We start from the raw sequence: 12,500 nt of genomic DNA, 5'->3' as shown, positions 1-12,500 counted from the left end.
CAGTCGCAGTCAAAGAGCCATGCTGTTTAATAGTATTACACAGGGTTGAAAGTGGATGAGATTTGGAAAGTTCTGAAAGGTCGAGCAATTTAGCAAGCAAAAGGCATCAACTGTCTAAAATAAACGAAAAGCAAAACACTTGTGTCAGGAAATGAAAATCAAATGAAATATCAAATGTGAAAGGAAGGAATTTAGATACAAATTATGGCAAACTGCAGCATGATATGCGGAAGATAATTTATCAATTTTAAAAAGCAGCAAATAAATATGATAAAACTATTGAATTCCAAATAACAGAGAAATAGTGGAGAATCCTTGAGAGAGAGAGATGAAATCTAAAAAAAGAAAAAGGAAAAGAGATAAAGAAAAGGATATAATGACATCGGAATTGACAATTTCCTTGACGTCATCAGAAAGGAATTAAAAGGAGAAAAATGGTATTAATTATTATTAGTCATCTAAGCTGAAGCTATCTAGTCAAAAAAGCCTTCTCTTACTAAAAGATCTTCCATTTGGAATTGGTTTGGGGAGGAGGGGAAGAGAGGGTGAAGTGGGAGGGCAAGAGAGGGTGAAGTGGGAGGGCAAGAGAGAGTGAAGTGGGAGGGCAAGAGAGAGTGAAGTGGGAGGGCAAGGAAGAAATGGGGAAAAAAGGAAAAAAGGAATATGTTGATAATAAAAAAAAAAAGTAAAAGAGAAATGAAATTGAAAGTAGGACTGATCCCTGGTGCATCCATCTGCAGGTCTGAACACAGGAAAATGGTATGTTGGTAAAAGGAATACCAAGAAATATTTTGGGAGAGTAAGGAGTAAGGAGAGAAATTGGAGGAGGAGAAAGAACCGACGATGAAATTAAAAAGAAAAAAATTTGAGAGGAGGAGGGGGAGGAAGAAAAAGTGTGGTTGCAGGAGAGTGAGAGGGAACGTCGGAGAAAATGAGGAAGAGAGGGTGGAAGTCAGAGTAGGGAGGAAAGTAAAGGGATGAGATTATGAGAGAGGGTGGGAGAGAGAAAAAAGTAGATTGGTGGGGGGGTGATGAAAGATATGGGGTGGGAAGGACTATGATATGGGAAGTTTAAGACAGAAAGATGGTGATGGAATGAACGAGAGAGAGGGGGAGAGGGACATCTTAGAAAGAGGGGGAGAGAGAGAGGGAGAGAAAGAGAGAGAATCTATATAAGTGAAAGGTGGCCATCTCAGAAAGAGGGGGCATGAAGAGAAAGAGGAGAAAGATTGTAAAATTCAGATGGTGGAAGTGTGGGGCCCCGGCTGTGCAGCAAAGTTTGTCATTGTTCTTGGGTGTATGCCTAAGTAGTCTGGCATCGAACGAAAATCAGATGCATGAGAGAGAGAGAGAGAGAGAGACAGACAGACAGACAGGGACAGACATACAGAGAGACAGAGAGAGAGAGAGACAGAGAGCAAGAGAGACAGCGAGCGAGAGAGCGAGAGAGAGAGCGAGAAAGACAGAGAGCGAGAGAGACAGACAGGGACAGACATACAGAGAGACAGAGAGAGAGGGAGAGAGAGACAGAGAGAGAGAGAGAGACAGAGAGAGAAAGAGAGACAGACAGAGAGAGACAGAGAGACAGAGAGAGAGAAAGAGAAACAGACAGGGACAGACATACAGAGAGAGAAACAGACAGGGACAGACATACAGAGAGACAGAGAGAGAGAGAGAGAGAGAGAGAGAGAGAGAGAGAGAGAGAGAGAGAGCGAGAGACAGAGAGAGAGAGCGAGAGAGACAGAGAGCGAGAGAGACAGAGAAAGAGAGACAGAGAGGGAGAGACAGAGAGAGAGAGAGACCGAGAGAGAAACAGACAGACAGACAGAGAGAGAGAGAGAGAAAGAGGAGGGGTTCAGAGAGACAGACAAACAAAAGCAGAAGAGAAATATCCTGAATCAGTAGAAATGGAAATTAGGAAGTGAGATAACATGAAATGGCAAACAATCAGAAGACATTTAAGGTGAAAGTTCAAAAGGGACTTTACATCAGAATCACACAATCATCATCATAATCAACATCATCACAAATATTACGGGGGAAGGGGTTGAATTCTTAAGACATGGCATCAGAAATATGAAGTGGATGTTTGATATAAGTCAAACTACTTTGTATTTTCAGGGAAAATAACAAAAAATAATACACATACACACACACACACAAGGCTACTATGATTAATGTTAGGAAGTGAAAAGGTGTCTTTTTTTTTTGTATTAGATTAAATGAAACTACGACAACATTTATTACTGTAAATGAAAATTGTTTTCCAAAAGGACATGGGAGCTAACTCACTTTTACTACAAGTATACAATACATGATGATTTCTTATGAGGCACAATGCCAGAAATTTGGAGAAACGATGGCACGTAAAAAGCACCCACTACACTCTCGGAGTGGTTGGCGTTAGGAAGGGCATCAAGCTGTAGAAACTCTGCCAGATCAGATCGGAGTCTGGTGCAGCCATCTGGTTCGCCAGTCCCCAGTCAAATCGTCCAACCCATGCTAGCATGGAAAGCGGACGTTAAATGGGGTGCTACACAGTGGGACTGAACCTGGAACCATGTGGTTGTTAAGCATGCTATTTATCACATAACCAAGCCTGCACCTATATATATATATATATATATATATATATATACATGTCGTCTCCCTCATTGGACACGAAACTCAGCTTGCGAAGACTTATTGGGGCAAGCGAAAGCAAAATTGTGATGGCACCTGTGCCCAGCGACGCCTTTCTGGCACTTGCGCCCGTGACATGTGTAAGGACTTTCGAGTGAGATCGTTGCCAGTGCCCCCGGACTGGCTCTTGTGCGGGTGGCACATAAAATACACCATTTTGAGCGTGGTCGTTGCCAGTACTGCCTAACTGGCCTTTGTGCCGGTGGCATGTAAAAGCACCCACTGATGATGATGATACACACATGTGTGTGTGTGTGTGTGTGTGTGTGTGTGTATATAAAGAAAAGCAAGATAAATAATAAACACATTTTAGAATTAAATAATAATAATAATAATAATAATAATAATAACAATCCTTTCTACTATAGTTGCAAGCTGCTTATTTAAAACAAAACTCAAAGATTCCAGGTTACATATGGAAAATGGTGGAATTTAATGACAAGTGAAGAGTGAAGACATCTGGAAACAATCTAACACCTTGCAGCTAACGAAGGTAATTTTCTCTACACTGAATAAGGAAAAAAAAAAAGAAAACAAGCCAAGAAAGAGAGATATAGATAAATACACATAAAATATTGAACAAATTAGAAGCTTAAGTAAATAAAATTAAGTAAATCTGGGTATAAACATTATTACTGTACTTCTCTCTGAATGGGTATGGACAGCAAAACGCAATTATGAATGATGTTATCTCACTGACATTAATTAAATAACACACACACACACACACACATACACACTTGTATACATACCCACCTACCTCTACAGATTCTAACACACTTGTGCACATACGCCTACACACTTGTTTACACACACACACATACTTACACACACACACATACTCAAGGATCCTCTGGTAGTTTTGAAGCCAACTTTTCCAGTTTTGATCAAGCAAAATCCTTAAGTTAAATTGTTCTCTTGCATTTTACGTACGTAAGTGACTGAGTATTCCACAGACACAAGTACCTTCGATGAAATTTCCAGGCAGAACCGGCAAGACCAAATGTACGATTGAAATCAAATTCCTGACTCACCCAAGAGGCTTCTTCACAGTTACCAACCGACCCAGGTTGGACTCAAATGGCTCGCGTTGGGCTTTTGCTAAGGGGTTGCAAACACTTGCTGAGGGTGTCATGCAGTGGAACTGAACCTGGATTCGACTTGTGATGAAACAAACCGTTCTTTTTTTTTAAAGTCACGTGACCATCATCATCATTTAATGTCTGTTTTCCATGCAGGTATGGGTTGGACGGTTTGACTGAAAGCTGGTAAGATTGGAAGCTGGACCAGGTTTCAATCTGATCTGGCATGGTTTCTACAACTGGATGCCCTTCCTAACGCCAACTATTCGAAGAGTGTAGTGGGTGCTTTTCACGAGCATTGTAGGTTTATATCTGACATCTCGATACGAAACGTAGCTAAAATCAGTGCTAGCTATAATTTATATAGAATATCTATGGAGATAACTGTAACAAAATAATGTAAAAAGCACTGCTAACACAGGAGGACACGGTATTGTGTTATAAAAATATTTAATATATTTTATAGTATATTATTGTTGCATAATGAAATACCATAGACCTACAAATCATTAATTTGTGTTATTTGGTTTCATTCCTTGACCAAGTCTAACCATTAAAGCATTTAAACCGGCCAAAATATTCAGCCTGTTTTATAGCCAAACCAGGCAGGTCAAGCGTATTGCAGTGATTCTTCAATTGCCTGTTGCATCTACTCTTCAATGCTATTCTAAAATCATAATGTGACATCATCAAAAATTTTGAACCAAGCATGATTAATTCAAGACAATGTGAATGAAAAAAACATTACCGTTCTCAGAAAAATCTGAATTCTAAATGGTTAAACACAGTTCAAGTTATGTCACTAAGACCATTAACCGTTTTGATACTAACAAGCATGAGATTATTCTTGGTTCTAAGATACAAACTTCTTCTTTTAAAATGATATAAATCAAAACCTTCCATTAAAATTTTATGTTAATTTATGTTCCAAATAAACAGATTAGTAATGAGAAAGTTATTTTACTAAATTCTTTGTTATTTTCGAAATTAATTGCAATAGAAATGCGATAACAAAAGAGTTAATCCCAATCCACATTACATCATTCCGAGATCGTTAAAATAGAAATCCTATCAATAAAATGAATTCTGAACTTGATAGTGTTCAAGACAAAAGAAAATGGTGTCCCAGAATGCTCAACGAAATGAGCAAAGCCAAAAGGAGAAAATAGAGAGAGAGAGAGAGAGTGTGTGTGTGTGTGAGTGTGAGTGAGCCAGCGAGCAAGCTGTACACACAAAATGGTAGGATGGGCAATACAGAGGACATTAGAGTTTTTCTCCTTAGAGACAAAAAAAAAAAAAAAAAAAAAAAATCCAAATTTATTGCAGCTGTTTCAATCATGTTAAGTCATATTTCTTTTAGTGTGTGTGGGGGGACACACACATTTCGTTCTACAATGGCATCAGAGGAAATAGATTCAAGATGTTTTTTGAACAGCAAAAAGAAAAAAAAAAAAAAAAAAAAAAAAAGGTCAAAAGAGGTGGATATTAATCATTAATAACTATTGATCATCAGAGGTCGAGCAATTAACTGTAATTATCTAATTAATAATAACGATACATATTCTTTTTATCTACACACACACACACAGATGCACATATACCTACATACACACACACACATGTATATATATCATCATCATCATCATCATCATTGTTTAACGTCCGCTTTCCATGCTAGCATGGGTTGGACGATTTGACTGAGGACTGGTGAAACCAGATGGCAACACCAGGCTCCAGTCTGATTTGGCAGAGTTTCTACAGCTGGAAACTCTGCCAAATATATATATACATACACACACACACACATATATATATAAATATATATATATATATATATATATATATATATATATATATATATTGTATATATATATATATTGTAATATTGATGACATCTTGTATCGTCGAAGTGTTTCTCTGGAAAGCAAATGAAGGAAAAGGAAGGAAAAAAAACATGGTTAAAGAAAGGAACAAAACGAAATAAAATTGAACTATCCAAACTATTTAGCTGCTTATAAATATGTAAATATAATTGTACAGGCATGCATGTATGTATGTATCTATGTATGCATGCATCTATCTATCTAGCTAGCTAGCCATCTATGTATGTATACACATCTGTGTGCATCTGTATATGCGAATGCTTATGTGAAAAGCATTCAGCTTAGCAAAATAAAACAAGATTTATACTCATGCCGACAGTCAATTAAAAATTTAGCGGAATTTAGTTGTAGGTTTGAATATATAAACATACATATATACACACATATACATATATATATATACATGTGTATAATGCACAGTTTGATTCTTTTTTTCTTTCTTTTTTTCTATATATTTTTCTTTTTCTTTCTTTTTACCTTCTAGATAGAGAAATAATTAACATTCCACACTGAATTTCAAGTGAAATAAAATAAATAATTAAATAGAGCTTTGACATCAAGTGACAGCTCGTTACTGTTACTTTAAATATTTAAAAATTAAGACCTTATTGTTTTGCTTTTTTTCTTCTTCATTTTATTTTACTTTCATTCCAATATTTTCCTTCATTACGTGATGGATACTTGTTTTTTTTTCTTTTTTAATATTTATTTTATTTGCTTACATATCTATTTATTTATTCATTTATTTATTGCATTTCCTTCTATAGAAATTAATAGAAAGAATAAATTGAAGCACCCACCCCTCTATAAAATAAATAAATAGATAAAATAAAATAAAATGAACAAACAAACAAACATGATGGGAGGTCTTTATAAAGAATATCAATTTTCTTTCCAGAGAGAGAGAGAGAGAAAGACAGAGAGACATACACGCCATTATAGATTATTATGGCGATTTTGATTTTTCTATTCTGGAAACTCATTCTCAGAAGAAATAAACAACAACAACAACAACAACAACAACAACACTCACACACACACACACACAGTAAGAGTTATTGACTCACTCTCTTCACTCAGTGTTTCATATACTCTTTTACTTGTTTCAGTCATTTTGACTGCGGCCATGCTGGAGCACTGCCTTTAGTCGAGCAAATCGACCCCAGGACATATTCTTTGGAAGCCTAGTACTTATTCTATCGGCCTCTTTTGCCGAACCGCTAAGATACGGGGACGTAAACACACCAGCATCGGTTGTGAAGCATTGTTGGGGGGGACAAACACAGACACACAAACATATACATACACACACACATATATATACATATATCCATGCTAGCATGGAAAGCGGACGTTAAACGATGATGATGACATATATATATACATATATACGACGGTCTTTCAATTTCCGTCTACTAAATCCACTCACAAGGCTTTGGTCAGCCCGAGGCTATAGTAGAAGACACTTGCACAAGGTGCTACACAGTGGGAATGAACCCGGAACCATGTGCCAGGCAGCATAGAAACATTCACCAGATTTTAGTGTAAACTTCTACTACTATCTCTACTACTATTGCTGTAATGGAAACCTGCTTACCGTTTGCAGATTTGGCTGTCGAGAAGGAGCTTTCTGTACAGAAACCAATAGGCTGAGCTCTGCCCCTTAGCTGGCCATACAGTCCTCCTGGTCCTCTCAGCTAGTTATACAGTCCTCCTGGTCCTCTCAGCTAGTTATACAGTCCTCCTGGTCCTCTCAGCTAGTTATACAGTCCTCCTGGTCCTCTCAGCTAGTTATACAGTCCTCCTGGTCCTCTCAGCTAGTTATACAGTCCTCCTGGTCCTCTCAGCTAGTTATACAGTCCTCCTGGTCCTCTCAGCTAGTTATACAGTCCTCCTGGTCCTCTCAGCTAGTTATACAGTCCTCCTGGTCCTCTCAGCTAGTTATACAGTCCTCCTGGTCCTCTCAGCTAGTTATACAGTCCTCCTGGTCCTCTCAGCTAGTTATACAGTCCTCCTGGTCCTCTCAGCTAGTTATACAGTCCTCCTGGTCCTCTCAGCTAGTTATACAGTCCTCCTGGTCCTCTCAGCTAGTTATACAGTCCTCCTGGTCCTCTCAGCTAGTTATACAGTCCTCCTGGTCCTCTCAGCTAGTTATACAGTCCTCCTGGTCCTCTCAGCTAGTTATACAGTCCTCCTGGTCCTCTCAGCTAGTTATACAGTCCTCCTGGTCCTCTCAGCTAGTTATACAGTCCTCCTGGTCCTCTCAGCTAGTTATACAGTCCTCCTGGTCCTCTCAGCTAGTTATACAGTCCTCCTGGTCCTCTCAGCTAGTTATACAGTCCTCCTGGTCCTCTCAGCTAGTTATACAGTCCTCCTGACCTCACAGCTAGTTATACAGTCCTCCTGACCTCACAGCTAGTTATACAGTCCTCCTGACCTCTCAGCTAGTTATACAGTCTTCCTGACCTCTCAGCTAGTTATACAGTCCTTCTGGTCCCTTAGCTAGTTGTACAGTCATTCTGGTCTCGCAGATGGTTATACAGTCCTTCAAAACTCCCAGTTATCCAGTCTTTCCGACCTCTCAGTTGATCATACAAAACCTTGTCAACCTTAGTTATACGGTCATGGATCAACCTGACAACCTAGAGATGAAAACCTATTGAAGAAAGATGCATATTGTGTGCTCATGTTTGCTTGTTTAGCGATACACACCCAACTTTCAGTGTTGATAACCAACAGAATTTGTTTAAAATCTACTTCCTACTTAATTACAATTCTTTACAGAACATTAAGTTATGAGTGTGTTATTTTAAAGAAAAGGAGCTGCTAATGAGAAAATGTGATTGTGTTTTGCTGATGCATTTTCCCAGGGAAGAGCAATTAGCAATACAAATGCTCCCACCCCCACCCGTCACTCCACCCTGAAATCAGGTCAAGCACTTGTCACACCTGAAAGATTAGTTATACTCCAACACATTCCGAGTGTTGCTAATAATTAGTTTTGTAAAGTTGTTCATAGAGGTTACACGTTGAATCTGATGGGTGATATGCATCGATGCATTTTAGATGTACAAACGAGAGAGAAAATATATCGCAAAGATTTAACTTCATTTAAAGCTTAATGATTCACTCGGTCGCCACGTCGATGCATCTCACATGTGTGGTGAGTGTGTTTTTGTTTATTCTTTGTTGCTTGAATAAACACAGCACAAACGAGAGAAACTTAGAAATTATGACAGAAATCATTAGCTTCAAATGAAAATTTTATGTATCAAATATACAGCGAACCTTAAGAATAAAAGAAAGAGAAACGAAAAAGAAAAAAAAGGAAATGGTTTTAGTCTTGTGCTTTCGTGTAATGAAGAAAGAAAATCAAATTACTTTTATAAATATTCCCAGCATTTGTTTGTAGAAAATCTATTTGCTGGTGATATATTTCAAACAATCTATAATCAAAATATGACCCTAGTTACCATAATAGGCTGGTAATTTACTTCCAAACAACCGATCATTAAAATATGACCCAGTGTTGTCAATAAGCTCTATGAAAATGCTTTTTCTTGTTCTTTTTTTTCTTCTTAATCCTTTCATATATACATATACATATATATATATATATATATATATATATATATATATGAAGATGAATGACTCAGTGGTTAGAGTATTAGGCTCATTATCACAAAGTAGCGGGTTCGATTTCAGGATGGAGCTGTGTGTTGAGTTCTTGAGCAAGACACTTTATTCCATGTTGCTCCAGTTCACTCATCTGTAGAAATGAGTCGCAACATCACTGATGCCAAGCTCTATCGTCCTTTGCCTTTCCCTTGGATAACATTTATTTCCTTATTGCCCACAAAGGGGTTAAACATAGAAGGGACAAACAAGGACGGACAAAGGGATTAAGTCGATTACATTGACCTAGTGCATAACTGGTACTTATTTAATCGACCCCAAAAGGATGAAAGGCAAAGTCGACCTAGGCGGAATTTGAACTAAGAACGTAAAGGTAGACGACATACAAATTTCTTTATTAGGCATAAAGCCCTAAACATAGATGGGGACACCACAAGGACAAACAAGACCACAGTGGGGACAAAAAACATAAAACGAATGTAAATGAAATGAAAGTTAAATAAAAATGGCAAAAATGACAGAATAGTGAAACCTAGTTAGAATTTGGAAATTGTAAGAAAAGTTTTAAGAAAGGAAGAAGACAAAGAACGGAAATATTTCCCATTTGTTGATGTGTACTATCAACCACCAATAGGAGGACATATGAAGCATAATTGAGACCGGACATTTAATCTCCGTCTCAGAAAGACAGGTTCAGCTCAACATTTTCAGCACAAAGTTACATTGAGAGAAATTTGTGTGTTTGTACCACAAAATGAAACCTGTGTGCATGTAATGGGTAATTAAAACAGACAGGAATGAACCAAAAATCTTAACGAGTAAAATAATACGCATTGGGAAAAAAAACCTGTTTTGAAGAGCAAGTCGTCATGGACAAAAGGTATAAGATACCCGACTGTGTGTGTGTGTATGTGTGTGTGTGTGTGGATGTGCGTGAATATATGTGTGGATATGTGGATGTGTGTGGGTGGGTGTGCGTATATGTGTGTGTGTCGATGTGGATGTGTGGCTGTATGTAGGTTAATGTACATTAGTTTATCTGCTGAAAATGAATTAAGATCATTTAAATGGGAACCTCTCTCTCTCTCTCTGTGTGTGTGTGTGTGTGCGTGTGCGTGTGAACATATGCTGATATGTTTGTATATATGTAACAGCGTGAGTCACACATTACACATGAATGCTAACGATTTAATTGAAATGGAGTACAGAGGTAATAAAAAAAAATAGTAAGAGGTCAAAAGAGAAAAGAAAGAAAGAAGAAAAAACATTTATCTGATAAATTTACACCATATCACAGTGGATTATTGTATAACACACATACAGACACACACACACACACACACAAATATATATAAAGAAAGAAGAACGAAATGAAAGAAAAAGTGAAGCTACATATGTTAAAAGAGACGAGACCGTTTTGCTATTGTTAGATACATTCATACAAGCTCTCGTACACACGCATGCACTTCAGCACACACTTGTATTGAGTAATAATAATAAAAAAAAAACATCTGTATTGAATAGTATGTACCGATTTGTCCCCCCAATTTCTAATTCAAATTCTTTTCATCTATTCAAGATCAATATTGAAAATGACGGCTGTCTAGTGAATCGATTAAGACTTTTAAGATTTCATAGAAATACGCAAAATGTTTCATAATCTTTTAACAGATTGCTGGGTCAGACTTATTACAGGACCATTGTCGGTTTGTTTACTCTCACATTAGATTGCGTTGAAGTGATCTCATGAACGAAGGTGCTACAGCCATCGGCCATCCCACCTTGTTTTTTTTTTTTCAATTCAAAAGTAGTACACAGCTGTGTGGTGAGAAGCTTGCTTCCCAACCACATGGTTCCAGGTTCAGTCCCACTGCATGGCACTTTGGACAAGCGTCTTCTATTAGAGCCTTGGGCTGACCAAAACCTTGTGAGTGGATTTGGTAGATGGAAACTGAAAAAAGCTCATTGAGTATGAGTGTGTATGCATATATATATATATATACAATCAATGAGAAGGCGCATGGCTCAGTGGTTAGAGCGTCGAGCTTACGATCGCGAGGTTGTGAGTTCGAATCTCGGACCGGGCTGCATGTTGTGTTCTTGGGCAAGACGCTTAATTTCACGTTGCTCCAGTTCACTCAGCTGTAGAAATGAGTTGCCACATCACAGGTGCCAAGATGGATCGGCCCCTTTGCCCCTTTCCCTTGGATAACATTAGTGGTGTGGAGAGTTTGCATGGGCAGCTGCTGGCCTTCCGTAAACAACCTTGCTCGGAATTGTGCCTGGGAGGGTAACTTTCTAGGTACAATCCCATGGTCAGTCATATATATGTGTGTGTGTGTGTGTGTTTGTGTGTGTCTGCGTTTGCCCCCCCCCCTCCAACATCGCTTGACAACCGATGCTGGTGTGTTTATGTCCCCGTAACTTAGCGGTTCAGCAAAATGGAACGATAGAATAAGTACTAGGCTTATTTGCTCGACTAAAGGCGGTGCTCCAGCATGGCCACAGTCAAATGACTGAAAAGAGTAAAAGGTTTGTATCTGAAAAAAAAGGAAGTCGATTAACGTTTGAAAAGCATGAGGCTCGTAACTAACAGCACAACCACCAACACATTCAAAACGATTTTCGTGTTCATCGACTCAACGTTGTTTTGTTTCTCATTTCTAATGGGATTTTAATATGAAATCTTAAACTAAAGAAAAACAAAATTGAAACGAAAAAAAAAAAAAAAGAAAAAAAATGTTCAAACCCTGGACATGATTACCGCCTACACAAGGGAGAAAGAAACCTAGAAGCATGTGTTTGCTATTCAGACCTAGCAATAACAATCATTTCACTGTCCAACAAAAACATCGTAAAATACAAACTAAATTCTTTTAAACAATTGGAGCAAATGAAGTGGATGACAGTCACCATATACATCCCAAACTTATATCACCCAATGAAGACAGGAACCAACGAATAATTACGTACATGGTAGCTGGCCAAAGCTAGAGATAGCAGTTATATCTATCCTCAAATTACAACCGTGGTCTCTACATAGGATGTGAATTTAATAATCCATTGATATCACAGGAATATGTATCATACGTCAAAATGAAGCTGGTCCTCTGTGGATCACATCCCTACTTCTCAACATAGTCACCGTTTCTCTCAATAGCAATGTTCCACCTTCGAATGAGAGCATGTATCCCTGCACCGTAAAATTCGTCACTGG

General features: G+C 38.1%; 1 protein-coding gene across 4 annotated transcripts in view; it reads right to left on the bottom strand.

Annotated features, from left to right (window-relative positions):
* Positions 1-12,500, bottom strand: part of LOC149131544 (LIM domain transcription factor LMO4.2-like) — a 201,031-nt gene that overhangs the window by 109,804 nt on the left and 78,727 nt on the right. The gene's annotated exons all lie outside the window — the stretch shown is intronic.

This window comes from Octopus bimaculoides, chromosome 21 (assembly GCF_046866305.1).
Source record: "Octopus bimaculoides isolate indiv1 chromosome 21, ASM4686630v1, whole genome shotgun sequence".
In the NCBI taxonomy this organism is placed as follows: domain Eukaryota; kingdom Metazoa; phylum Mollusca; class Cephalopoda; order Octopoda; family Octopodidae; genus Octopus; species Octopus bimaculoides.
The sequence above is the reverse complement of the archived record's forward strand: the minus strand, read 5'-3'. Positions and strand labels throughout refer to the sequence as shown.